Raw genomic sequence first — 27807 nt, forward strand, 5'->3', positions numbered from 1 at the left:
GTGAGTTCTTACCCTCAGTGGGGCTTAACACCTAGAACTTTTAAAATCAGCAGCTGGGCTGTGGGAGAGCCCAAGGGCAACAGAAAACCAAGCCTGTGCCCCTAAAGATAAAGCACAACAAACAGCCCTGTTGAGATACAGTATAGAAGCAGCAGTTCGAAAAATGCTTGGGTATACTGGAAGGTGATTTATTCACTAAATTCAGAGCATGTGCTGGAGGGGCAGGGATCTGTGGGACACTGGTCCAAAAACAAACTAACAAAAAGAAGAGCTGGAGGACACCATTTCCCTCCTACACTCCCTGGCCTAGACACATGGACACTTGTGAGAACGAGCAAGGCATGAACACTCTCCACCTAGCTTGCTAACAGCACCCCTCAACCCACAACCTTCTGGACCTACCCCCTCCATCCTGACCTGACCATAGCAGGGGTTTTCCAGGACAGTAGCAGGTTCCCTAAAGCAACAGAATGGCATGACCCTTGCTGTCCCCATTCACCTGGTACCTCCATATTCCTGCATAAATGCCCCCTTCAACATGCGCTTGGCAAGAGATCACCCAAAGTGGTGCCACAAGCCTGGAAGAGTACAAGCAGCCCTAACAGAGACCGCAACAACTCCAAAGAGACTCCTGCCCTAGAGAGAAAAGAAGATAACCACACAGACCAGTCAGGCTGTGGCCCTAGCCCACCAATGAAAGCTTCTCAGAGGACAGCACTGAGAGACTGTCCTGTAGTTCAGTTCTGGCAAATGCCTGATCCGACTAAACTCAATCCCAAAGCAGCCCCAGACTGACACACTAACAAAACAGGGACCAAGCCCTGTCCATGACAGGCAAAAAGAACCAGTGCAGACTGGGCTGAAAGCAAACATGGCTCAGCCACAACAGTAGGGTACAGGCACATAGAAGACCAGAACCTGGTGCCCCAGGGGACATTGCACTACAAGGGATTACAGTACCTGTTCTTCATAAGGCCACGACTTTCAAGAACAGGAGACATAGCTGACATCCTCACACACAGAAAAAGCACAGAGATTGGACAAAATGAGTTCACAGAAGAATATGTCCCAAATGAAAGGACAGGACAAAACCACAGCAAAAAAGCTAAACGAAATGGAAATAAGCAATGTGCCTGATAGAGAATTTAAATTAATGGTCATAAAAATACTAACCAGACTTGAAAAAAGACTGGAGTCTCTCCATGAGACCCTTAACAACATGATAGAAAAGACAAAAAGGAACCAATCAGCGATAAAGAATTGAATGAATTTAAAAATACAATAGAGGGAACAAATCATAAACCAGGAAAAAGAAGAAGAACAGATCAATGACCTGGAAGACAGAGTAATGGAAAGCAATGAAGTGAACAGGAGAAAGAAAAAAGAATAATAAAAAATGAGAGCAGATTAAAGGAACTCAGAAACAACATCAGGTGTAATAACATTCACATTATAGGGACCCCAGAAGAAGAAAACAGAGAAAAAGGAGAAAATTCATTTGAAGAAATAAGAGTTGAAAACTTCCCAAATCTGGGGAAGGAAACAGAAATCCAGATCAAGGGGCACAGAGAAATCCCAACAAAATCAACCAAAGGAGGTCCACACAAAGACACTCAGTAATTAAAATGGCAAAAAGTAGGGAAAAAGTGAGAATTTTAAAAGCAGCAAGAAAAAATAAAAGAGTTACAAACAAGAAACCCCATAAGGCTATCAGCTGATTTTTCAACAGAAACATTACAAGCCGGAAGAAGTGGCTTGATATTTTCAAAGTGCAGAAAGAAGAAAACCTGCAACCAAGAATACCCTATCCAGCAAAGCTATCACTCAAAATAGAAGGATAAATAGTTTCCCAGACAAAAGTTAAAAGAATTCATCATCACTAAAGCAGTCTTTAAAAAGTGTTAAAGGAGGAGGAGTTAAGATAGCGGAGGAGTAGGGGTCCCTTTTTTCAGCTGGTCCCCTGAGTCGAGCTCGATAGGTACCAGACCATCCTGAACACCCACGGAATCAGCCTGAGACACAGGAAGATACATCTGGATCTCTACAAATGAACATCTCCAGCACTGAGTATTGAGGTACGAAGTGGGAAGCCCTGAATCCACTCACAGATATGGGAAGATAAATGGAACGGGGTGGGATCCTCTGTGTTCAGGCGCCGGGAAGTGGTAGCCACCTGCACTGGGGAGCGGGCTGACTCGAAGACCGGCACCTGCGAGAGAGCCGACTGAAACCGTGAGCCTGGGAACACGCATGACCAGTCTGAAAACCGGAACTTGGAGTGCACTCAAACCACACTGAAACGGAGCTCTGGAGCATGTGGGGGCAGCTGGCAGCTGGCGGCTGGCGGTGTTAGAAACACAAAGGACAGAGAGGAGCCGGCCCTGGAAGTGAGGGCTGGACGCTGGCTGTGGGGCGCACATCCCAGGATGCCGTAGGGTTTAGCAGCACCAACAGAAACAGAGTTAAAGTGGCCAGAAGAGCTCAGTGGAGAGCAGATTGCGATCTCTCTGTTTTTAGGCAGAGGCTGGGATTCGGCCACTGCTGCTCTGAGCTCAGAAGAGCCACAGCAAACCGCCAGGGAAAGCCACCAGAGAAGAAAATCCTGGAAATACCGGCTCACAGTGTGCCCATCCCCATTCCCCCTTGCAGGGGACAGGGAGACTCTACCCAAACAGGGCTGCCTGAGTATCAGCACAGCAGGCCCGTCTCCAGAAGGAAGGCTGAAAAATCAAGAAGCCCACATCCCTAAGGTCCCTATAAACAAGTGCACACTGCATGGGTCCTGGTCAATAATTTGGGCTCTGGACAACCCCGCAACCTCTCCTCATCAGAATGACGAGAAGGAGAAGTCCCCCCCATCAAAGAAAAGACAATGAGTCTGTGGCCTCTGCCACAGAACTGATGGATATGGATATAACCAAATTATCAGAAATGGAGTTCAGAGTAACAATGTCAAGATGATGTGTAGACTTGAAAAAAAAATTAATGAAAATATTAACAAGAATATAGAATCTCTAAGGGTGGAAATGCGAGCGAATCTGGCAGAAATTAAAAATGCTATGAATCAAATGCAGTCAAAACTAGATGCTCTGATGGCCAGAGTAAATGAGGCAGAAGAACGAATCAGCGAATTGGAGGGTGGGTTGGTAGAAAAGAAAGCTAAAACAGAAACTTGGCTCAAAAAAATCCAATCTCAAGAATATAGGTTATGGGAGATTACTGACTCAATGAAACGTTCCAATGTCAGAATCATCGGCATCCCCAAGGGGGTGGAGAAAAACAGAGGTCTTGAAGAGATATTGGAACAAACTGTAGCTGAAAACATCCCTAATCTAGCAAAGGAAACAAGCATTCGTGTCCAAGAGGCAGAGAGGACCCCTCCCAAGCTCAACCATGACAAAACTACGCCACATCACATCATAGTGCATTTCGCAAATATTAGATACAGGATACAGTACTGAAAGCGGCCAGGACAAAGAAATTTCTCATGTACCAAGGCAAAGGTATAAGAATTACGTCAGACCTGTCTACACAGACCTGGAATGAGAGAAAGGGTTGGTGGGGGGCATTTTTAAAGCTCTTTCAGAGAAAAACATGAGGCCAAGGATCCTTTATCCAGCAAGGCTGTCATTCAGAATTGATGGAGAGATAAGGACCTTCCAGAATCGCCAGTCACTGACCAATTTTGTAACCATGAAACCAGCCCTACAGGAGATATTAAGGGGGGGTTCTAGTGTAAGGCCCCAAGAGTGATACAGAACAGAAAGTTACAATCTATAGAAACAAAGACTTTACAGGCAACATGGCATCATTAAAATCATATCTCTCAATAATCGCTCTCAGTGTAAATGGCCTAAATGCTCCCATAAATGCCACAGGGTTGCAGATTGGATAAAAAGACATGACCCATCCATTTGCTGTCTACAAGAGACTCATTCTGAACCTAAAGATACATCCAGACTGAAAGTAAAGGGATGGAATACCATCTCTCATGCCAATGGACCTCAAAAGAAAGCCAGGGTAGCAATTCTCACATCAGACAGATTGGATTTTAAACTAAAGACTATAGTTAGAGATACAGAAGGGCACTATATTATTCTTAAAGGATGTATCCAACAAGTGGATATGAGATTATAAATATCTATGCCTCCAACAGGGGAGCAGCAAGATACACAAGAAAACTCTTAACTAGAATAAAGAGACATATAGATAAAAATATGTTAATAGCAGAGAACATCAACACTCCACTATCAGGAATAGATAGATCACCTAAGCAGAAAATCAACAAAGAAACAAGAGCTTTGAATGCCATACTAGACGAGTTGGACCTCACAGATATATATATAACACTACACCCCAGAACAAAAGAATACTCGGTCTATTCTAATGCACATGGAACATTCTCCAGAATAGATCATGTTCTGGGTCACAAAACAGGTCTCACCAATACCAAAAGACTGAAATTATTCCCTGCATATTCTCAGACCACAATGCTTTGAAATTGGAACTCAATCACAAGGAAAAATTTGGAAGAAACTCAAACACTTGGATACTAAGAGCCATCCTGCTCAAGAATGATTTGATAAACCAGGAAATCAAAAATCAATTTAAACAATTATGGAGATGAATGAGAATGAAAACACAACGGTCCAAAACCTATGGGACTCTGCAAAGGCAGTCCTGAGGGGAAAATACATAGCCATCCAAGCCTCACTCAAAAGAATAGAAAAATCTAAAATGCAGATTTTATATTCTCATCTCAAGAAGCTGGAACAGCAACAGAAGAACAGGCCTAATCCACGCACGAGAAAGCAGTTGATCAAGATTAGAGCAGAGATCAATGAATTAGAAACCAGGAGCACAGTAGAGCAGATCAACAGAACTAGAAGCTTGAAAGAATAAATAAAATAGATAAGCCACTGGCAAGGCTTATCCAAAAGAATAGAGAAAGGACCCAAATTAATAAAATTATGAATGAAAAGGGAGAGGTCACAACCAACACCAATGAAATAGGAAGGATTATTAGAAACTTTTATCAACAGCTTTATGCCAATAAATTAAGCAACCTGGAAGAGATGGAGGCCTTCCTGGAAATGTATAAACTACCAAGACTGAAACAGGAAGAAACTGATTTTTTAAACAGACTAATTAATTATGAAGAGATTGAAGCAGTGATTAAAAATCTTCCAAAAAACAAAACTCCAGGGCGTGATGGATTCCCCGGGGAATTCTACCAAACATTCAAAGAAGAAATAATACCTATTCTCTTAAAGCTGTTTCAAAAAAATAGAAACAGAAGGAAAACCACCAAACTCATTCTATGAGGCCAACATTACCTTGATCCCCAAACCAGGCAAAGACCCCATCAAAAAGGAGAATTACAGACCGATATCCCTGATGAATATGGATGCCAAAATTCTCAATAAGATCCTAGGTAATAGGATCCAACAGTACATTAAAAGGATTATCCATCATGACCAAGTAGGATACATCCCTGGGATGCAAGCGTGGTTCAACATTAGCAAATCTATCAGTGTGACAGATTACATCAACAAGAAAAAAGCCAAGAATCATATGTTCCTCTCAATAGACGCAGAAAAAGCATTTGACAAAATACAGCATCCTTTCCTGATTAAAACCCTTCAGAGTGTAGGGATAGAGGGTACATTACTCAATCTCATAAAAACCATCTATGAAAACCCTACAGCAAATATCATTCTCAATGAGGAAAAGCTGGAAGCCTTTCCCTTACGATCAGGAACACGACAAGGATGCCCACTCTCATGATTATTATTCACCATAGCACTAGAAGTCCTTGCAACAGCAATCAGACAACAAAAAGGGATAAAAGGTATCCAAATCGGCAAAGAAGAAGTCAAACTGTCTCTCTTCGCAGATGACATGATACTCTATATGGAAAACCCAAAAGAATCCACCCCCAAACTATTAGAAGTTATAGAGCAATTCAGTAATGTGGCAGGATACAAAATCAATGCTCAGAAATCAGCTGCATTTCTATACACGGACAATGAGACTGAAGAAAGAGAAATTACGGAATCCATTCCATTTACAATAGCACAAAAAATCATACGTTATCTCGGAATTAACTTAACCAGAGACGTAAAGGATCTATATTCTAGAAACTACAAATCGCTCTTGAAAGACATTGAAGAGCACACAAAAAGATGGAAAAATATTCCATGTTCATGGATCGGAAGAATTAACATAGTTAAAATGTCTGCGCTACCCAGAGCAATCTACACTTTCAATGCCATCCCGATCAAAATACCAATGAAATTTTTCAAAGAGCTGGAACAAACAGCCCTTAATTTGTGTGGAACCAGAAAAGGCCCCAAATCGCCAAGGAATTGTTGAAAAGGAAAAACAAAGCTGGGGGCATCACATTGCCGGATTTCAAGCTGTACTACAATGCTGTGATCACAAAGACAGCATGGTACTGGCACAAAACCAGACACATAGACCAATGGAACAGAATAGAGAACCCAGAAATGGACGCTCAGCTGTTTAGGCAACTAATCTTTGACAAAGCAGGAAAAAACATCCAGTGGAAAAAAGACGGTCCTTCAATAAATGGTGCGGGCAAAATTGGACAGCTACATGCAAAAGAATGAAACTTGACCACTCTCTCACACCATACACAAAGATAAACTCCAAATGGACAAAAGACCTCATTGTGAGACAGGAGTCCATCAAAATCCTAGAGGAGAACATAGGCAGCAACCTCTATGACATCGGCCACAGCAACTTTTTTCATGACACATCTCCAAAGGCAAGAGAAACAAAAGATAAAATGAACTTGTGGGACTTTGTCAAGATAAAAAGCTTCTGCACAGCCAAGGAAACAGTCAAGAAAACTAAGAGGCAGCCCACGGAATGGGAGAAGATATTTGCAAATGACGCTACAGATAAAAGACTGGTATCCAAGATCTACAAAGAACTTCTCAAACTCAATACACAAGAAACAAATAAATCAAAAAATGGGCAGAAGATATGAATAGACACTTTTCCAATGAAGACATACAAATGGCTAACAGACACATGAAAAAATGTTCAACATCATTAGCCATCAGGGAAATTCAAATCAAAACCACACTGAGATACCACCTTTCACCAGTTAGAATGGCAAAAATTGACAAGGCAGGAAACAGCAAATGTTGGAGAGGATGTGGAGAAAGGGGATCCCTCCTACATTGTTGGTGGGAATGCAAGTTGGTACAGCCACTTTGGAAAACAGTGTGGAGGTCCCTTAAAAAGTTAAAAATTGAGCTACCCTATGATCCAGCCATTGCACTACTGGGTATTTACCCCCAAGGATACAGACGTAGAGAAGAGAAGGGCCATATGCACCCCAATGTTCATAGCAGCATTGTCCACAATAGCTAAATCGTGGAAGGAGCCGAGATGCCCTTCAACAGATGACTGGATTAAGAAGATGTGGTCCATATATACAATGGAATATTACTCAGCTATCAAAAAGAACGATTTCTCAACATTTGCTGCAACATGGACAGCACTGGAAGAGATAATGCTAAGTGAAAGAAGTCAAGCAGAGAAAGAAAATTATCATATGGTTTCTCTCATCTATGGAACATAAGAACTAGGAAGATTGGTAGGAGAAGAAAGGGATAAAGAAGGGGGGGTAATCAGAAGGGGGAATGAAGCATGAGAGACCATGGACTCTGAGAAACAAACTGAGGGCTTCAGAGGGGAGGGGGGTGGGGGAATGGGATAGGCTGGTGATGGGTAGTAAGGAGGGCACGTACTGCATGGTGCACTGGGTGCTATATGCAACTAATGAATCATGGAACTTTACATCAAAAACTAGGGATGTACTGTATGGTGACTAACATAATACAATAAAAAAATATTATTATAAAAAAAATAAAATAAAAAATAAAAAGTGTTAAAGGAGACTGAATAGAGCAGACAAACCATAAGTAGGTGTCAGGAAAAAATGGAAAACACAAAAGCAGTAATATTAAATATTAAATATAACTATAACAATCCATCAAGCAATTCACAAAAGGATGCAAAGTATGACACTATAAACCTAAATCATGGGTTGGGGAAGGTGATAAATGGGTTTAAACTTAAGCAACCATCAACTTAATATAGACTGCTATGTGCAGAAGATGTTATATATAAACCTAATGGTAACCACAAATCAAAAACCAGTAATAGGGTGCCTGGCTGGCTCAGTCAGTGCATGCAACTCTTGTACTCAGGGTCATGAGTTCAAGACCCACTCTGAGTATAGAGCTTACTTTAAAAAAAAAAAAAAGGAATAGATATGCAAAAATTAAGGAGAAAGGAATCCACGTTTATCACTAAAGATATCCAGCAAATTATGAAAGGAGACAGCAAAAGAAAGGAATAGGGAAGAACTACTAAAACAACCTTAAAACAAGTTAAAAAATGGCAATAAGTGCATAACTATCAATAATTACTTTGAATGTAAAATGGACTAAACACTCCAATTAATAGACACAGGATGAAGGACTAGATAAAAAGCAAGACCCATGTACATGCTGTCTGTAAGAGACTCATTTCAGACCTAAAGACACACGCAGATTGAAAGTGAAGGGATAGAAAAGTATATCATGTAAATGGAAGTGAAAAGAAATTCGGGGTAGCAATACTTATATTGAACAAAATAGACTTTAATTTGAAGATTATACAAGAGACAAAGAAGGATACAATGCAATAATAAAGGTAATAATCCAACAAGAAGATATAATAATTATAAATATTTATGCATCCAACACGGGAGCACCAAATAAATAAAGTAGCTGATTACTACCATAAAGGAAGTAATCTATAGTAATGCAATAATAGTATGTGACTTTAACACCCCACTTACATCAACAGATAGATTACCCAACCAGAAAATCAAGAAGAAAAGAGTGGCTTTGAATGACACATTGGATAAGATGGATCTAACAGGGGGCGCCTGGGTGGCACAGCCGTTAAGCGTCTGCCTTCGGCTCAGGGCGTGATCCTGGCGTTCTGGGATCGAGCCCCACATCAGGCTCCTCCACTATGAGCCTGCTTCTTCCTCTCCCACTCCCCCTGCCTGTGTTCCCTCTCTCGCTGGCTGTCTCTATCTCTGTCAAATAAATAAATAAAATCTTTAAAAAAAAAAAAAAGATGGATCTAACAGATATAATCACAACTTTCTATCCTATAACAGTGGAATAAACACTCTTTTCAAGTTCACATGGAACATTCTCCAGAATAAATCTTTAGCCAACATCACATATCGCATCAACAAGACAAAGGATAAAAACCATATGATTATCTCAATATAAGCAGAAAAAGCATTTGACAAAGTATAGTACCCATTCATGATTAAAAACCTCAACAAAACAGATTGAGAGGGAACATACCTCAACATAATAAAAGTCATTTATGAAAAATCGACAGATAACATCATACCAATGGTAGAAAACTGAGAGCTTTTCCTTTAAGATCAGGATCAGGAACAAGACAAGGATGTCCACTTTTATTCAACATAACATTGGAAGTCCTAGCCATAGCGTTCAGACAAGAAAAAGAAACGGCATCCAAATTGGTAAGGAAGAAGCGAAACTTTCACCATTTGCACATGACATGATACTATATATAGAAAACCATAAAGACTCCACCAAAAAACTACTAGAACTGATAAATTGATTCAGTAAGGTCACAGGATATAAAATCAATGTACAGAAATCTGTTACATTTCTATACACCAATAATGAAGCAGCAGAAAGACAAATTAAGAAATCAGTTCCAGGGGCGCCTGGGTGGCTCAGCCCTTAAGCATCTGCCTTCGGCTCAGGGCGTGATCCTGGCGTTCTGGGATTGAGCCCCACATCGGGCTTCTCTGCTGGGAGCCTGCTTCTTCCTCTCCCACTCCCCCTGCTTGTGTTCCCTCTCTCGCTGTCTGTCTCTCTCTGTCAAATAAATAAACAAAATCTTTAAAAAAAAAAATCAGTTCCATTTAAAAATTGCACCAAAAGCAATGAAATACCTATGAATAAACTTAACTAAGGAAGAACTGTAGTACAAAAACTATAAAACACGGATAAAAGAAATGAACATGACATAAACAAATGGAAAGATACTCCATGCTCATGGATTAGAAGAGCCAATATTGTTAAAACGTTTGTTCATTGTACATAAAACAATATATAGATTTAATGCAATCCCTATTAAAATACCAACAGTATTTTTCACAGAAGTAGAGCAACAGTTCTAGAAATAGAGCAAACAATCCTAATATTTGTATGGAACGACAAAAGACCCCAAATAGCTCAAGCAATCTTGAAAAAGAAGAACCAATGGGGAGGTACCACAATCTCAGATTTCAAGATACACGACAAAACTGTAGTAATCAAACCAGTACAATACAAACAGCATAGAAAACCCAGAAATAAACCCAGAATTATATAGTCAATTAATCTCTGAAGAAGGAGGAATGAATATACAATGGAAAAACGTCTGTTCAACAAATGGTGTAGGGAAAACTGGACAGCAACATGCAAAAGTATGAAACTGGGCTACTTTCTTACACCATACACAAAATAAATTCAATATGGTTTAAGATCTAAATGTAAGATCTGAAACCATAAAAATCCTAGAAGAGAGCACAGACAGTAACTTCTCTGATACTGGCCACAGCAACATTTTTCTAGATTTGTCTCCTGAGGCAAGGGAAACAAAAGAAAAATAAGCTTTGGGGACTACATCAAAATAAAAAGCTTCTGAACAGTAAAGGAAACACTCAACAAAACTAAAAGCCAACCTACTGAATGGGAGAAGATATTTGTAAATGATATATCGAACAAAGGGTTAATATCCAAAATATATAGAGAATGTATACAACTCAACACCAAAAAAACCATATGATTATCTCAATTAAAAATGGGCAGAAGACATGAACAGACATTTCTCCAAAGAAGACACAGAGATGACCAATAGACACATGAAAAGATGCTCAACACCACTAATCATCAGGAAAATGCAAATCAAAACTCCAATGAGATATCACCCCATACCTTTCAGAATGGCTAAAATCAACAACACAAGAAAAAACAAGTGTTGGTGAGGATATGAAGATAAAGGAATCTTCATGCACTGTTAATGGGAATGCATACTGGTGCAGTCACTACGGAAAACAGTATGGAGTTTCCTCAAAAAATTAAAAATAGGACTTCCCTACAACCCAGTAATTATACGACTGGATATTTACACAAAGAATACAAAAACACTAATTCAAAAGGATATATGCACCCCTTTGTTTATTGCAGCATTATTTACAATAGCCAAATTATGGAAGCAACCCAAGTGTCCATCAATAGATGAATGGATAAATAAGATGTGGTGTATATATATACAACAGAATATCATTCAGCAATAAAAAGGAATGAAATCTTGCCATTTCCAACAACATGAATGGAGCTAGAGTATAATGCTAAGTGAAATAAGTCAGTCAGAGAAAGACAAATACCATATGATTTCACTCATATGTGGAATTTAGGAAACAAAACAAAGGAGAAAAAGAGAAACAAAGAAACAGACTGAAATATAGAGAACAAACTGATGGTTACCAGAGGGAAGGTGGATGGGCAGATGGGTGAAATAGGAGAAGGGCTTTAAGAGTACCCCTATTTTGATGAGCACCAAGTAATGTATAGACTTGTTGAATCACTATTTTGTATGCCTGAAAGTAATATAACACTGTATGTTTAAAAAAAGAGTACACTTATTGTGATGAGCCCTAAGTAATATATAAAATTGTTGAATCATTATATTGTGCACCTGAAGCAAATATAACAATTATGTGGACAGAGTGCAATAGTCCAAATTCCATTTCATCACTCAAATATAATAAATTTCAATGAATCAGAAAAGAATACATCAAACAATACATATACGGAAAAGAGTCTTGGAAAACTCTAAAATATTGTGGTATTATTTAATTTAAATATAGCCTATATAAAGTATAAATGCATATCATGGTGTAAAATGACATAAATTAATGCAAAATTACAAATGCCACTTGTTTCAAAGTACATAATCATGTATCCTAAAGAGGTATGTCTTAAAAAATAGAATATTAATTGCTTCACTCAGAATTTGAAATTACACTGAAAGAATAATGATACTGTTGACCTTTTTTTAAGCTACTAATGTTAGCCTGGTTCTCTCTTATAATTAAAATGCCAAAAATTGAGAAGAAAGACACAATCTCTATTTTCCTGTTAATAAAATTGCATGCTGAATCCAAATTAGAGATGGAGTATCTTTTTAAATTAAGAGAACCGTGAGTGGCTAAAATGTCCCCAAAACTTAATATTCATACATTATTGTACTATACATAAGAGAAATAGGTTGCTTGCTTCTATTTTAACTAATTCAAATCGAGTATTACTAAAACACTGTCTACTACCACAACCACTTGAGGAGAAATATGATAGGGTAACCCTCAAAAGCAATTTTGAGGCTCTGTGAACACCAGGTACTATACGTTCCTACAGCACTTTTGCCCTCAAAGCATTTGTTCACCAACACCACAATGTGAAAGGACACCTTCTCCAGACCCTCAAATTCTCCATCATCCTCAGTCCATGAAAATGCTAATTAGGATTTTATACCCAAACGTCTGCAAGTTATCCTACCTGAAAGCTTTTTTTTCTTACTCAAGCCCTTGAGGACACCACCCTTTGACTCTTTTCTCAAAAAGCTTAAACCAAGAACTGGCCTAAATATCCTTTTCTATGTCCATTCTGTTAGGCAAAACTTAGCTTTGCCTCTCCAAAACTCTGACTCTCCAAAACTTATCACTCAAATGTCAAGGGGAGAAAAAAAGAAATGTGGAAGAGACTTCCCTCCTTCCTGAAATGCCCTAAGTTTCACACTTGATGTTTCTTTCCTCTTGGTCCTCTCTTTTGTCCCTCTTGGAATACAAGAAGAAGAAAATTTTCTGAAATGGGAGGAACTTTTAGGTTCTCAACCACACTAACAGAATTATAGTCCGGTAAAAAAGAAATAAATAGCTAAATCTGCTATTGTCACAATGCATTATTTAATTAATCATTCCTTTATTCTTTTTAATAAAAAAAACTCAACCCCCAAGTAAAATTACTTATTTCTGAGTTATTAAGAATTAACTATCTTTGAATAATATCAAAACAATATCAGAGAAAGAGAACTGGAAGCCTTGATCTCTCCACAGAGTATATGACCTAGAATATCACAACAATCCTGACCCTGGTATCCATTGCTTATATGATTTTGTAGATTAGGAAATTTGATTAAAGAAGACCAATTCATGACTGATTCTTGGAGAAAACCCAGTTATTTAATATTATTGTTGCTGTAATGGTAGTGGTAGTAAAAAAAAAAATCCAATACTCACCTTAGCTATGAAAAAATCACTCAAAAAAAGACCCACAAAATGTCTGGCCTTCACCAATGTAACTTCCAAGTGTGTCCTCCCAGATAAAATGATTGCAAATTAAATTAAATATCTTATAGAACAGGGCTATTAAAGTTGTACGGTATCTACCAAAAATGATTTTTTGGTTTGAAAGTTACCTATGATACTCCCAGAAATAGAATTACAACTGTTTACTTTATGAGGATAAAATGAAATGATTTGTACATAGAAGAATGCTAGTTCTTCTATTCCTTAAATCAACAAATATTTTATATTTAAAAAGAAAAAATAACTAATAATTTAAAAACAAGATTATTTCAATGTAGTTTTGAATTCTAAGTAATTTTTGGATGAGACACTTTCTTATGGGAATGTGCATGCAATACAGGTCTAGTGAGAATTAAGACACAATAATTTAGGCAATTATGATGAAAATATAATAATTTCTGTACTTTGAAGAAACAATATGGAATTCTATGATGTGGTGACAACAGAGAAGGAAGGAACTATGTTTACAACTCATTCAAATACAGCATCATAAATATAAATTAAAAAGAAAGTCTAGGGGTACTTGGGCAGCTCAGTCGGTTAATGTCTGACCCTTGATTTCTGCTCAGGTCATGATCCATGGGATCCATCCCCACCTTGGGCTCTGTGATAGCATGGAGTCTGCTTATCCCTCTCCCTCTGCTCCTCTCCCTCCCTGCCCCCCCCAACCCTGTCGCTCATGTTCTATCTCTAAAATAAAAAATAAAATATTTAAAAATAAATAGATAAAAATAAAGGCTTGACCATGTCCCTATTTTAACCTATTAGGAATTATCTGATTGTCAAAATACCACTGTTATTGACCTTCACTCTAGCATTAAAAATAGCACAGGCTCATCTAAGCATTATTAATGCTTAATAAAAAGGAGGTCTGCACTGTGTTCACCACTACATTCAATAAACATACTCAAGGCAAAAAAAAAAGACCTTTATTTTGATGGTGATCAGTAATTACTTTTTATCTTTTTGTTTGCTTGTTTGGTAAGTTAGATCTTAAAACATGGCACATCTTCACCCATTCAAATATATTTTCCAGTAAGTGTATATTTAATGTGAAAATTATTTCAATTATTTTTAGTTGCCTTAAATTCTGCCTTTTCCTTTGAAGAACATGAAAATCCCTTTTAGTATTAATCTGTTTAAAGGAATATCCTTCAACATATTTACTAATAAAATCATCTGTAAGCTTCTTCCAGCTTCTCTCTTAACTAAAGCTGCATCTATACTAATAAAATGGCCATATGCACCCCAATGTTCATAGCAGCAATGTCCACAATAGCTAAATCGTGGAAGGAGCCGAGATGCCCATCAACAGATGACTGGATTAAGAAATTGTGGTCCATATATACAATGGAATATTACTCAGCTATCAGAAAGAACGAGTTCTCAACATTTGCTACAACATGGACGGCACTGGAGGAGATAATGCTAAGTGAAATAAGTCAAGCAGAGAAAGACAACTATCATATGATTTCTCTCATCTATGGAACATAAGAACTAGAATGATCAGTAGGGGAAGAAAGGGATAAAGAAAGGGGGGGTAATCAGAAGGGGGAATGAAACATGAGAGACTATGGACTATGAGAAACAAACTGAGGGCTACAGAGGGGAGGGGGGTGGGGGAATGGGATAGGCCGGTGATGGGTAGTAAGGAGGGCACGTATTGCATGGTGCAGTGGGTGTTATACACAACTAATGAATCATCGAGCCTTACATCGGAAACCGGGGATGTACTGTATGGTGACTAACATAATATAATAAAAAATCATTATAAAAAAAAAATTGCCTAACTGAGTTGGCCAGTTGGAATAATTTGGTGTGTGTCTTTCATAACCCAACCAATCAGTTTATCATTTATAGGTAGATGTTTAAGTAGAAATATGAAGCCTGTGCCTACACACATAAAAAGAGAATGGAGGCAACATGATTTTTATCCCAATAATACAGGTAAAGTTCTAAGGTGCCAGGAATGGCCAGCAATCCCTGTACCAATGGATGAAAGATTACTCCAAACTTTAATGTGAAAGAGAGGAGAAGGCAAAGGGGGTCAACGCTCAGAGACAAAGTCTTTGCCCCTCTTCGCTCCCGCTTTTATTGGTCCTTCAGGATAACCACAAATCCTTATCACTGTTTCTGGAGCTTGTGATTTGTGACAAGCCGCCTTACTGAAACTAGGAGGATCTGTTTACAGAACAATACATACGCTAATTTCCCTGTTCCGCTAAACATAGCCTTGGGGACAATGCATACATCTTAGATGGCAGGTCGGTTATTCGGGCTAAGGAAGCTTGAGGGGGGGGACTCCCCCTGGCATTCCAAGGGCAGAGTGGTCAAGCAGGCCTTGGCATTCCAAAGGCATACGCCCTTCTCCTAAACCTTCCCTGCCCTCAGGGGCCTCCATGTTACATTTTAGCAAGCCAGGTACTATGGCTGATTTCATGCTCCACATTAACACCAACAATAAGGGAAATCCTGAGTTATTCAAGTAGAAATCTCTTTTTATTTTATTTGGAAGAGACACCTAAAATTATGTTAGCATATCTTTAAGAAAGTTCCACGAGTATGGAAGAGATGGAAATAATGATTCCTATACGGAGCTGTTTTCCTCCACCATGCCTTTAAATCTAAAACATGAGTTAACAGATTTTAAGACTATATAAACAACTATCAAAGAAACAATATAACATGATGCCTTTCTAACACCTGCAATTTGAAACATAAAACATTAAAAAAAAATCTATTTCAGCCATTTTTAAAGTACTTCTTACTGAAAGTAGCAAATCAACTTTCTCCAGTTAAAACCTTGAACTTGAGATCAAACCAAATGGTTTGGGAAATAAAATATGCTTCAATGTTCTACTGGTTTTAAGTCAAAGCAAAAGGCATATATTAGGAATAAAAAAAAAAAACTCTGCACATTTAGGATTAAATGAACATTTTCAAATTTTGCACTGAATTAAAATTTAGATATAATATATTCAAAGGAGTTTAGATTTATATTAATCATATCAGTTTAAGCCCAGCTTTACTTCTCTGCATATCTTTTCTTTCTTCCCTATGAATGAGTTGGTGAGAAGAATGCTGCATCCATTCTGATTAGCCAGCAGATAAGTAATATGAAAACTGATGTAAAGTCTCTACCACCAGAGATGTCAAAACAGATGTTACTTTCCTACAGGATGACAGCACTGGGCCTGAGATGTCAAACATAATTAAAAATTTTATTTTCAAATGTACTCCACAGTTTATACATACTGAAAGTATGTCTTACCTTTTGAACTTAGAGAGTGCTGTGCTCTGCAAAATGGGAGAGGCTTTATTTTAGTTTAGACCCCATTTGGGAGTGAAATCATTTCATCAATCAGTACCCAGAGGTTTCCTTCAGCATTTGGCATGAAAAGACTGGCATTGCATTAAAATGTGCTGACAACTGAAAGAGCAATTCTAGCAGGGCTGATCTCTCTCACGTTCCCTATCTTTGACTATCAAGATTTTCTCCCAGTAGATTAACCAAATTAGAGAATAAATTAAGGTGTCCTTCTTTTTATGATACTATCACTCATTTCATTCTTTGAAAAAGTACAGGGTCAGAAGTTGCATGTTACTTAGTCATATTTATTTATTATTTACTAAGTTTTTCCCAAAGTCCTTTCCTTGCCAACAGAAGTAATAAAATGCTGGTGGCGGCTGGGGGGGGGGGGGGATATACGTGGAGGGGAAACAGTCCCTTTGTCTTCTTATCATGTGCACTCAAAAGAGATTGAAAGTTCAGAGCTCACCATGTACTGCAGAGAATGTAGCTGTAGATTTGTGCCCTTACAGGGAAAATATAGAATTCCAAAAGCATGGCCACTCCAAAGAAGGTCCTCTGCCTCCACTTCCCAAATGTGTTATCTGAGGAGCCCTGACCCACTCACAACCAGAGCTAAACATTCTACATGCACCCTTGAAGTATTACTGGTTATTCACGTGTATACGTCCTCTACTACAGAATAGGTTCCTGAGGGCAAGGAAAGTGTCATACTCCATGTTTATTAACTAGAGAGGATTCAAGATGTCTTGCACATAGGTGACTTTAAGTATGTTTTTTGTTTTGTCTCGTTTTTTTGTAAGATTTTATTTATTTACTTGATGGAGAGAGAGAGAGTACAAGCAGGGGGAGCGGTAGGGAGAGGGAGACACAGGCTGCCACTGAGCAGAGAGCCTGACGTTGGGCTCAATCTCAGGACCCTGAGATTATGTCCCGAGCCGAAGGCAGACGCTTAACCAACTGAGCCACCCAGGTATCCCGACTTTCATATGTTTTGAATCAATTTAGTTGGAGGTCAGAAACCCATACATAGAACATCTGCCTTCCAACGACCAGACAGTGCAGGGTAGTAGCCCAGAGCAGCAGATTGGGCACTTAGCTGCTTGATTTTGAATCTCAACCCCATGATTCCTAGCTATGTGAGTTTGGGTAAATTCTATCTCATCACTAAGCCTCTGTTTCTCCATATGTAGTATGGTTATTGTAAGGATTATATGAGATGATACCTATAATATCATCAGAACAGTGCCTGGCACATGGCTCAATAAATAATAGCCACTATCACCTTCCCTTAATGTGTCAAGGATGGGATAACCTATTGAAAGACTCCTCAGGGCAATGTTAGTGATTAGGAGTTAATTACTCCTGTGCCACCTAAGTGTATGCATAAATGTTTGTTAACTTCAAAAGAACTCCATGTAGTGGAATTTCAGGCAACGATTACTGTGAGCTTAGGAATTTGGAGTTACCTGTTGGAAATCTGAGTGATGCAGCAACCTTCATCATTCTGGATTACAGAGGTTTGCTAGCGTTTGGAAGGGTTTCAGGGAAATTTTCTTCTCAAGGTTTCTTCAGAATTTGCTTCTCAAAAACTGACTCCAGAAATGTTCATTTCATACTAGCTCCTACAGAAACTTTGCTCCTTCTCTAGACATGCATATTGGTGCTTCCTCTAAAACTAATTATTTCCAGAGGATTTAGGGTGTTTCTTAGTAGTAAACTAGATTCCAACTAATCTTTTTCCTGATTTTAAAGAAAGCTAGACTGTATTATCCTAATTGAAATAAGTCAGTCAGAGAAAGACAAATACCATATGATTTCACTCATACATAGAATTTAAGAAACAAAACAAAAGATCATAGGGGAAGAAAAGAGAGAGGTAAACCAAGAAACAGACTCTTAACTACAGAGAAGAAACTGATGGTTACCAGGAGTGAAAACAATGAATGAAGCATCCAATTTCAGAAGTTAAAAAAGAACAAAATCTAAGGGAAGCAGTAGGAAAGAGGTCAGAAGATTTCTTCATTCTCCAATACTTGCAAAAGACTTATTATCAGGGTTATTTTTTTCTCTGAAGATTTAAAATAAATCAAATAAATCACCCATAAAATTATCTCAGCCCATTATTTCTGAGGTACAGTTTTAGACTATGTTCCCAATTGTCTTTGCTTATTGATGTATTTGTCAGTTCTGTCTTTTCTTGAAATAATCTTGTATTTTTATTTTTCCATTTCTTTGGATATCTTTCATTAACATTTCCAAAGTTAATATTATACAACTGAAAATTTTATTTTATAAGTCTTATCATTTCTTCTTTATCTATAGTTATTTTTCCTTACTCATTTTCTACATATGTATATTTGCGGATTTCTTTTAAACTCTAATGTTGATTAATCTAGTAAATTGATCAGTTTTCATATTCCATATTTTAGATCAGATCTGTGCCTAGTTTATTAATATTAATTTTTATCAACCTTACCTTTTTCTACCTAATAAAAAAATCTGCAACTCTTTTTACTTAATATTTTCTCTTCCTTTCTTTTTACTTAACATTTTCTACTTTTCATAGTTTTGATTCATTGATTTCTGCATTCATCTTTGACTCTTTCCTACTGCTTCCCTTAGATTTTGTTCTTTTTTAACTTCTGAAATTGGATGCTTCATTCATTGTTTTCACTCCTTTTTTATATATTAAAGATGTCAAAAGCTATAAATATTCCCTCTGAGTGCAGCTTTATAGAAATTTCACATGTTACGATAAATAGTGCTCTCATTCTCATTAATTTCTATATATTCATGATTTATATTTAGCTTTTCTATTTCACTTAAGAGTTGTTTGGGAGAAGTTTTAAAAATTTTATATTTATTTCTTTTCCAAATGTTTGAAATGTTTATTTTTCTAAATATTATTTACTCTTTTAAATATTTAAAAATAATTTTCATTGTTTATTCCTTTTTTGTCACGGACTTCTAATTCTTATTCCATTGTGATCAGAAGACATTGTTGCACTCTTTCCAATTTAAAATACTTATTAAGGTTTTCTTTTTCTTAATAATTTTATTTATTTATTTGAGAGACAGAGAGCCCACAAGCTCATGAGCAAGCAGAGGGAGGAGCAGAGAGGGAGGAAAGGGAGAGAATCTCCAGCAGACTCTGCACTGGGCACAGAGCCTGACGTGGGACTCGATCCCACGACCCCTGAGGTCATGACCTAAGCTGAAACCAAGAGTCAAACACTTAACTGACTAAGCTACCCAGGTGCCCCTATTAAGATTTTCTTTGTGGCCTAATATATGGTCATTTTTTTTTATAATGATTTTTTATTATATTATGTTAGTCACCATACAGTACATCCCCGGTTTCCGATGTAAGGCTCGATGATTCATTAGTTGTGTATAACACTCACTGCACCATGCAATACGTGCCCTCCTTACCACCCATCACCGGTCTATCCCATTCCCCCACACCCCTCCCCTCTGAAGTCCTCAGTTTGTTTCTCATAGTCCATAGTCTCTCATGTTTCATTCCCCCTTCTGATTACCCCCCCTTTCTTTATCCCTTTCTTCCCCTACTGATCATCCTAGTTCTTATGTTCCATAGATGAGCGAAATCATATGATAGTTGTCTTTCTCTGCTTGACTTATTTCACTTAGCATTATCTCCTCCAGTGCCGTCCATGTTGTAGCAAATGTTGAGAATTCGTTCTTTCTGATAGCTGAGTAATATTCCATTGTATATATGGACCACAACTTCTTAATCCAGTCATCTGTTGAAGGGCATCTCGGCTCCTTCCACGATTTAGCTATTGTGGACATTGCTGCTATGAACATTGGGGTGCATATGGCCCTTCTCTTCACTACGTCTGTATCTTTGGGGTAAACACCCAGTAGTGCAATGGCTGGATCATAGGGTAGCTCAATTTTTAACTTTTTAAGGGACCTCCACACGGTTTTCCAGAGTGGCTGTACCAACTTGCATTCCCACCAACAATGTAGGAGGGATCCCCTTACTCCACATCCTCTCCAACAATTGTTGTTTCTTGCCTTGTCTATTTTTGCCATTCTAACTGGCGTAAGGTGGTATCTCAGTGTGGTTTTGATTTGAATTTCCCTGATGGCTAATGATTTTGAACATTTTTTCATGTGTCTGTTAGCCATTTGTATGTCTTCATTGGAAAAGTGTCTGTTCATATCTTCTGCCCATTTTTTGATTTGTTTATTTGTTTCTCGTGTATTGAGTTTGAGAAGTTCTTTGTAGATCTTGGATACCAGTCCTTTATCTGTAGTGTCATTTGCAAATATCTTCTCCCATTCCATGGGCTGCCTCTTAGTTTTTCTGACTGTTTCCTTGGCTGTGCAGAAACTTTTAATCTTGATGAAGTCCCATAAATTCATTTTATCTTTTGTTTCTCTTACCTTTGGGGATGTATCATGAAAAAGGTTGCTTTGGCCGATGTCGTAGAGGTTGCTGCCTATGTTCTCCTCTAGAATTTTGATGGATTCCCGTCTCACATCGAGGTCTTTCATCCATTTGGAGTTTATTTTTGTGTATGGTGTGAGAGAGTGGTCAAGTTTCATTCTTTTGCATGAGGCTGTCCAATTTTCCCAGCACCATTTATTGAAGAGACTGTCTTTTTTCCACTGGATGTTTTTTCCTGCTTTGTCAAAGATTAGTTGCCCAAAGAGCTGAGGGTCCATTTCTGGGCTCTCTATTCTGTTCCATTGGTCTATGTGTCTGTTTTTGTGCCAGTACCATGCTGTCTTTGTGATCACAGCTTTGTAGTACAGCTCGAAATCCGGCATTGTGATGCCCCCAGCTTTGTTTTTCCTTTTCAACAGTTCCTTGGAGATACGGGGCCTTTTCTGGTTCCATACAAATTTAAGGACTATTTGTTCCAGTTCTTTGAAAAATGTCCTCAGTATTTTGATTGGGATAGCATTGAAAGTGTAGATTGCTCTGGGTAGCATGGACATTTTAACTATGTTAATTCTTCCGATCCATGAGCATGGAATATCTTTCCATCTTTTTATGTCTTCCTCAATGTCTTTTAAGAGTGATTTATAGTTTCTACAATAAAGGTCCTTTACATCTCTGGTTAAGTTAATTCCAAGGTAACGTATGGTTTTTGGTGCTATTGTAAATGGGATGGATTCCCTAATTTCTCTTTCTTCGTTCTCGTTATTCGTGTACAGAAATGCAACTGATTTCTGAGCATTGATTTTGTATCCCGCCACGTTACTGAATTGCTCTATAACTTCTAATAGTTTGGGAGTGGCTTCTTTTGGGTTTTCCATATAGAGTATCATGTCATCTGGGAAGAGAGACATTTTGACTTCTTCTTTGCCGATTTGAATACCTTTGATCCCTTTTTGTCGTCTGATTGCTGTTGCAAGGACTTCTAGTACTATGTTGAATAATAGTGGCGAGAGTGGGCATCCTTGTCGTGTTCCTGATCTTAAGGGAAAGGCTTCCAGCTTTTCCCCATTGAGAATAATATTTGCAGTAGGCTTTTCATAGATGGCTTTTATGAGATTGAGAAACGTACCTTCTATTCCTACACTCTGAAGCGTTTTAATCAGGAAAGGATGCTGTATTTTGTCAAATTTGCTTTTTCGGCATCGATTGAGAGGATCATATGGTTCCTGAGTCTTTTCTTTTTCTTTTTTTTTTTTTAAAGATTTTATTTATTTATTTGACAGAGATAGAGACAGCCAGTGAGAGAGGGAACACAAGCAGGGGGAGTGGGAGAGGAAGAAGCAGGCTCATAGCAGAGGAGCCTGATGTGGGGCTCGATCCCATAACGCCGGGATCACGCCCTGAGCCGAAGGCAGACGCTTAACCGCTGTGCCACCCAGGCGCCCCCCTGAGTCTTTTCTTGTTGATATGATGTATCACGCTGATTGATTTGCGAATATTGAACCACGCTTGCATCCCAGGTATGAATCCCACTTGATCGTGGTGGATAATCCTTTTAATGAACTGTTGGATTCTATTAGCAAGTATCTTGTTGAGGATTTTGGCGTCCATATTCATTAGGGAAATCGGTCTGTAACTCTCCTTTTTGAGGGGGTCTTTGCCTGGTTTGGGGATCAAGGTAATATTGGCCTCATAGAATGAGTTTGGTAGCTTTCCTTCTGTTTCTATTTGTTGAAATAGCTTTAGGAGAATAGGTATTATTTCTTCTTTGAATGTTTGGTAGAATTCCCCAGGAAAACCGTCCGGGCCTGGAGTTTTGTTATTTGGAAGGTTGTTTATCACTGATTCAATTTCTTCATAATTAATTGGCCTTTTTAAGAAATCAATTTCTTCCTGTTTCAATCTTGGTAGTTTATAGGTTTCCAGGAAGGATTCCATCTCTTCCAGATTGCTTAGTTTATTGGCATATAGCTGTTGATAAAAAGTTCTAATAATCCTTCCAATTTCAGTGGTGCTCGTCGTGACCTCTCCTTTTTCATTCATAATTTTAATAATCTGGGTCCTTTCTCTTTTCTTTTGGATAAGTCTTGCCAGTGGTCTGTCAATTTTATTGATTCTCTCCAAGAACCAGCTTCTAGTCCTGTTGATCTGCTCTACTGTACTTCTGGTTTCTGCTTGATCGATTTCAGCTCTAATTTTGGTCAACTGCTTCCTCATGCGTGGATTAGGCCTGTCCCTCTGTTGCTATTCCAGCTTCTTGAGGTGAGAATATAAAAACTGCATTTTAGATTTTTCTATTCTTTTGAGTGAGGCTTGGATGGCTATGTATTTCCCCTTAGGACTGCCTTTGCAGTATCCCATAGGTTTTGGACTGTTGTATTTTCATTCTCATTGGTCTCCATAAATTGTTTAATTTGATTTTTGATTTCCTGGGTTATTGAGTCATTCCTGAGCAGGATGGTTCTTAGTCTCCAAGTGTTTGAGTTTCTTCCAAATTTTTCCTTGTGGTTGAGTTCCAATTTCAGAGCGTTGTGGTCTGAGAATATGCAGGGCATAATTTCAATCTTTTGGTATCGGCTGAGACCTGTTTTGTGTCCCAGAACATGGTCTATTCTTGAGAATGTTCCATGGGCATTAGAATAGAATGAGTATTCTTTGGTTCTGGGGTGTAGTGTTCTATATATATCTAAGAGGTCCAACTCGTCGAGTATGGCATTCAAAGCCTTTGATTCTTTGCTTAGTTTTTGCCAGGGTGTTCTGTCTATTTCTGAGAGGGGAGTGTTGAGGTCCCCTACTATTAATGTATTTTTATCTATATGTCTCTTTATTCTGGTTAAGAGTTGGCTTGTGTATCTTGCTGCTCCCCTGTTGGGGGCATATATATTTATAATTGTCATATCCACTTGTTGAATACTTCCCTTAAGAATAATATAGTGCCCTTCTGCGTCTCTAACTATAGTCTCTAGTTTAAAATTCAATGTATCTGATATGAGAATTGCTACCCCAGCTTTCTTTTGAGGTCCATTTGCGTGAAAGATGGTACTCCATCCCCTTACTCTCAGTCTGAATGTATCTTTGGTTTCGAAATGAGTCTCTTGTAGACAGCAAATGGATGGGTCATTTCTTTTTATCCAATCTGCAACCCTGTGGCATTTTAAGGAAGAATTTAAACCATTAATGTTAAGACTGAGTACTGAGAGATATGCTTTTAATGCTGCCATGTTGTCAGTAAAGTCTTTGTTTGTATTGGCTGTGACTTTCTGTTCTGTATCACTCTTGGGGCCTTTTTACTTTTATAGAACCCCCCGTAATACCTCCTGTAGGGCTGGTTTCGCGGTTACAAAATTGGTTAGTGACTGTCGATTCTGAAATGTCTTTATTTCTCCATCAATTCTGAATGACAGCCTTGCTGGATAAAGGATCCTTGGCTGCATGTTTTTCTCTGAAAGAGCTTTAAAAATGCTCCCCCAACCCTTTCTCTCATTCCAGGTCTGTGTAGACAGGTCTGACGTAATTCTGATGCCTTTGCCTTGGTACGTGAGAAATTTCTTTGCCCTGGCCGCTTTCAATACTGTATCCTTGGATCTAATATTTGCGAATTGCACTATGACGTGACGTGGTGTAGGTCTGTCATGGTTGAGCTTGGGAGGGGTCCTCTCTGCCTCTTGGACACGAATGTTTGTTTCCCTAGCTAGATTAGGGAAGTTTTCAGCTACAATTTGTTCAAATATCTCTTCTAGACCTCTGTTTTTCTCCACCCCCTCGGGGATGCCGATGATTCTAACATTGGATCGTTTAGTTGAGTCAGTAATCTCCCATAGCCAACATTCGTGGGCATGGATTTTTTTAAGACCATCTTCTGTTTTCATTTTTTCCTCTATTAACCCATCCTCCAATTCACTAACCCTTTCCTCTGCTTCCGTGACCCTGGCCGTCAGAGCCTCTAGTTTTGCCAGCATTTGGCTCATAGAATTTTTAATTTCTGTCAGATTCACTCTCATTTCCGCCCTTAGGGATTCTATATTCTCAGTAACATTTTTCTTAAAACTTTTTTCAAGTCTACTCATCATCTTGACCATTGTTACTCTGAATTCCATTTCTGATAATTTGGTTACATCCATATCCGTTACTTCTGTGGCAGAGGCCACAGACTCACTGTCTTTTCTTTGCTGGGGGGGGGGGGGGGCTTCTCCTTCTTGTCATTCTGATGAGGAGAGGTTGCGGGGTTGTCCAGAGCCCAAATTATTGACTGGGTCCCAGGCTGTGCCCCTTGTTTTATAGGGATCTTAGAGATGTGGGCTTCTTCTTTAAAGATTTTATTTATTTATTTATGTGGCAGCCAACCAGCGAGAGAGGGAACAGAAGCAGGGGAGTGGGAGAGGAAGAAGCAGGCTCCCAGCGGAGGAGCCCGATAAGGGACTCCTTTCCTGAACGCTGGGATCACGCCCTAAGCCGGAGACAGGCGCTCAATGACTGCGCCACCCAGGCGCCCCGGGTTGTGGGCTTCTTGATTTTTCAGCCTGCCTTCTGTGTTCTGGGGGAGGGGCCTGCCGCGCCTATACTCAGGCAACCCTGTTTGGGTAGAGTCTCCGTGTCCCCTGCGAGGGGGGATGGGGATGGGCACTCTCTGAGCCGGTATTTCCAGGCTTTTGTTCTCTGGTGGCTTTCCCTGGTGGTCGGCTATGCCTCTTCTGAGAGTCAGAGCAGCAGAGGCTGCATTGTCACAGAACAGAGGGATTGCGGCCCGTTCTCCACTGATGTTCTGGCCACTTTAACTCTGTTACTGTTGGTGCTGCTCAACCCTGCAGCGTCCCGGGATGTGCGCCCCACACCCGGCGTCCCTGCCCTCACTTCCAGGGCCGGCGCGTCTCTGTCCTTTGTGTTTCTAATGCCGCCAGCCACCGGCCACCCCGCGCGCTCCCGGGTCTCCCGGTCTCAGTCTATGCCCGGTGAGCACACCGGGATTCCGGAGTTCCGTGAGAAGCCTGGTGGTGCGCGCACCCGGTTCAGGGTCTCAGTCTGCTGTTTCGCGGGTGCCGACCGCGAGTCCGCCCGCTCCCCCGTGCAGGTGGCCCGCCAGCCGCCAGCTGCCCCGCGCACGCTCCGGGAGCTCCCGGTCTCAGTCTGGATCCCGTGAGCACACCGGGATTCCAGTGTTCCGGGAGATGCCTGGTGGCGCGCGTTCACGGCTCACCGGTCTCAGTCCGCTCTCTCGCGGGTGCCCTCCGTGAGTCCGCCGGCTCCCCCGTGCAGGTGGCTGCCGCTTCCCGGCGCCCAAACGCGGCGGCTCCCTCCCCCTTCCGTTTATCTTCCGATATCTGTGCGCGGTTTTAGGGCTCCCCTCTTGGTACCTCAATACTCAGCGCTGGAGATGTTCATTTGTAGAGATCCAGATGTATCTTCCTGCGTCTCAGGCTGATTCCGTGGTTATTTAGGCTGGTCTGTTACCTATCCAGCTCGACTCAGGGGACCGGCTGAAAAAGGGGTCCCCTACTCCTCCGCCATCTTAACTCCTCCCTCCAATATATGGTCATTTTTGTAAATGTTTCATAGCCTGTAAAACTAGTTGTTTCTGTTTAAAGGGCACTAAGTATGGTACATTTTATTAATATATTTATAATAATTGTTCAAATCGTTCTGTCTACTTTTTAAATCTTCTTTTCTGTGAATCCCAGGTTACTGATATAACATAGTTCTCTACGAACAACAATGCAATTGTTGTCATTATTTAAACAAAAGCTTTATAAGATAAAGATAAAGACAAAAACATTAATTATATGCTAACAAAAATGGTGAGGAAAAAAGAAAACAAAAATAGACATTTGCTAATTCCTCATCCTTTATAAGAGGGCGGTCAATATATGCCATTTCATTTCTCAAGCTATAAAATAAGAATATTTAAATTAATGGAGATAATTACTAGTAGACCTAAAAATATGCTTCAGTATGTATTTTCAAGTTACTGAGATGTGATGGAAGAGTTGGGAGGAGGCACAAAGGAAACAGATACTATATATCAACAGAAAGGAAATAAAACACAGCAAGAAAACCAAAAATAGGATCACACATAAATAAACACTGATACAAGAGAATTAAGTCAAAACACCTATCATAGAAATGAAGGTAAGAGAGATTAAAAAAAACACTTTTTAAAAGAAATTGACTCATGAATTTAAGGAGGTAAAAGAAACAAGTTCTAACCATATATTGTATATAAGATGATATAAAACACTGTAATTCATAGCTTGAATATACAAGGGTAGGCAAGGGAAAATCAGAAGTACACAAACCAAAAGAGAACAAATACAGCAATACCAATGTTGGGCAAAATAAACATTACATACAGAACATTAAACAAAACAGAGTTATTCTTTTTTTTTTTTTGATGAAGCCTTCCTTGTTCAGGTAAGTTTCTTAGATAGAACACATGGGTGATATATTTTAGAATTCCTTGCATATTTAACTTTATTTTTAGATTACCTTCACACATGAATGAAAACATGGCTGCTATGAAATATTGGGGTCACATTAGCTTGCCCATAGGACTCTTTATGTATTGCTTGGCTGACTACTGGTATTTAATGTCCC

General features: G+C 39.2%; 1 long non-coding RNA gene and 1 pseudogene across 2 annotated transcripts in view; both read right to left on the bottom strand.

Moving 5' to 3' along the window:
* LOC148110365 (guanine nucleotide-binding protein G(I)/G(S)/G(O) subunit gamma-5 pseudogene) overlaps window positions 1–1010 on the bottom strand; it is a 46849-nt pseudogene extending 45839 nt beyond the window's left edge.
* The window catches only part of LOC123789047 (uncharacterized), a 450578-nt gene that overhangs the window by 306717 nt on the left and 116054 nt on the right, over window positions 1–27807 (bottom strand). The window lies entirely within an intron of this gene.

Source organism: Ursus americanus, chromosome 3 (genome assembly GCF_024610735.1).
Source record: "Ursus americanus isolate L20-20 chromosome 3, mUrsAme1.1.p, whole genome shotgun sequence".
Taxonomy (NCBI): Eukaryota; Metazoa; Chordata; class Mammalia; order Carnivora; family Ursidae; genus Ursus; species Ursus americanus.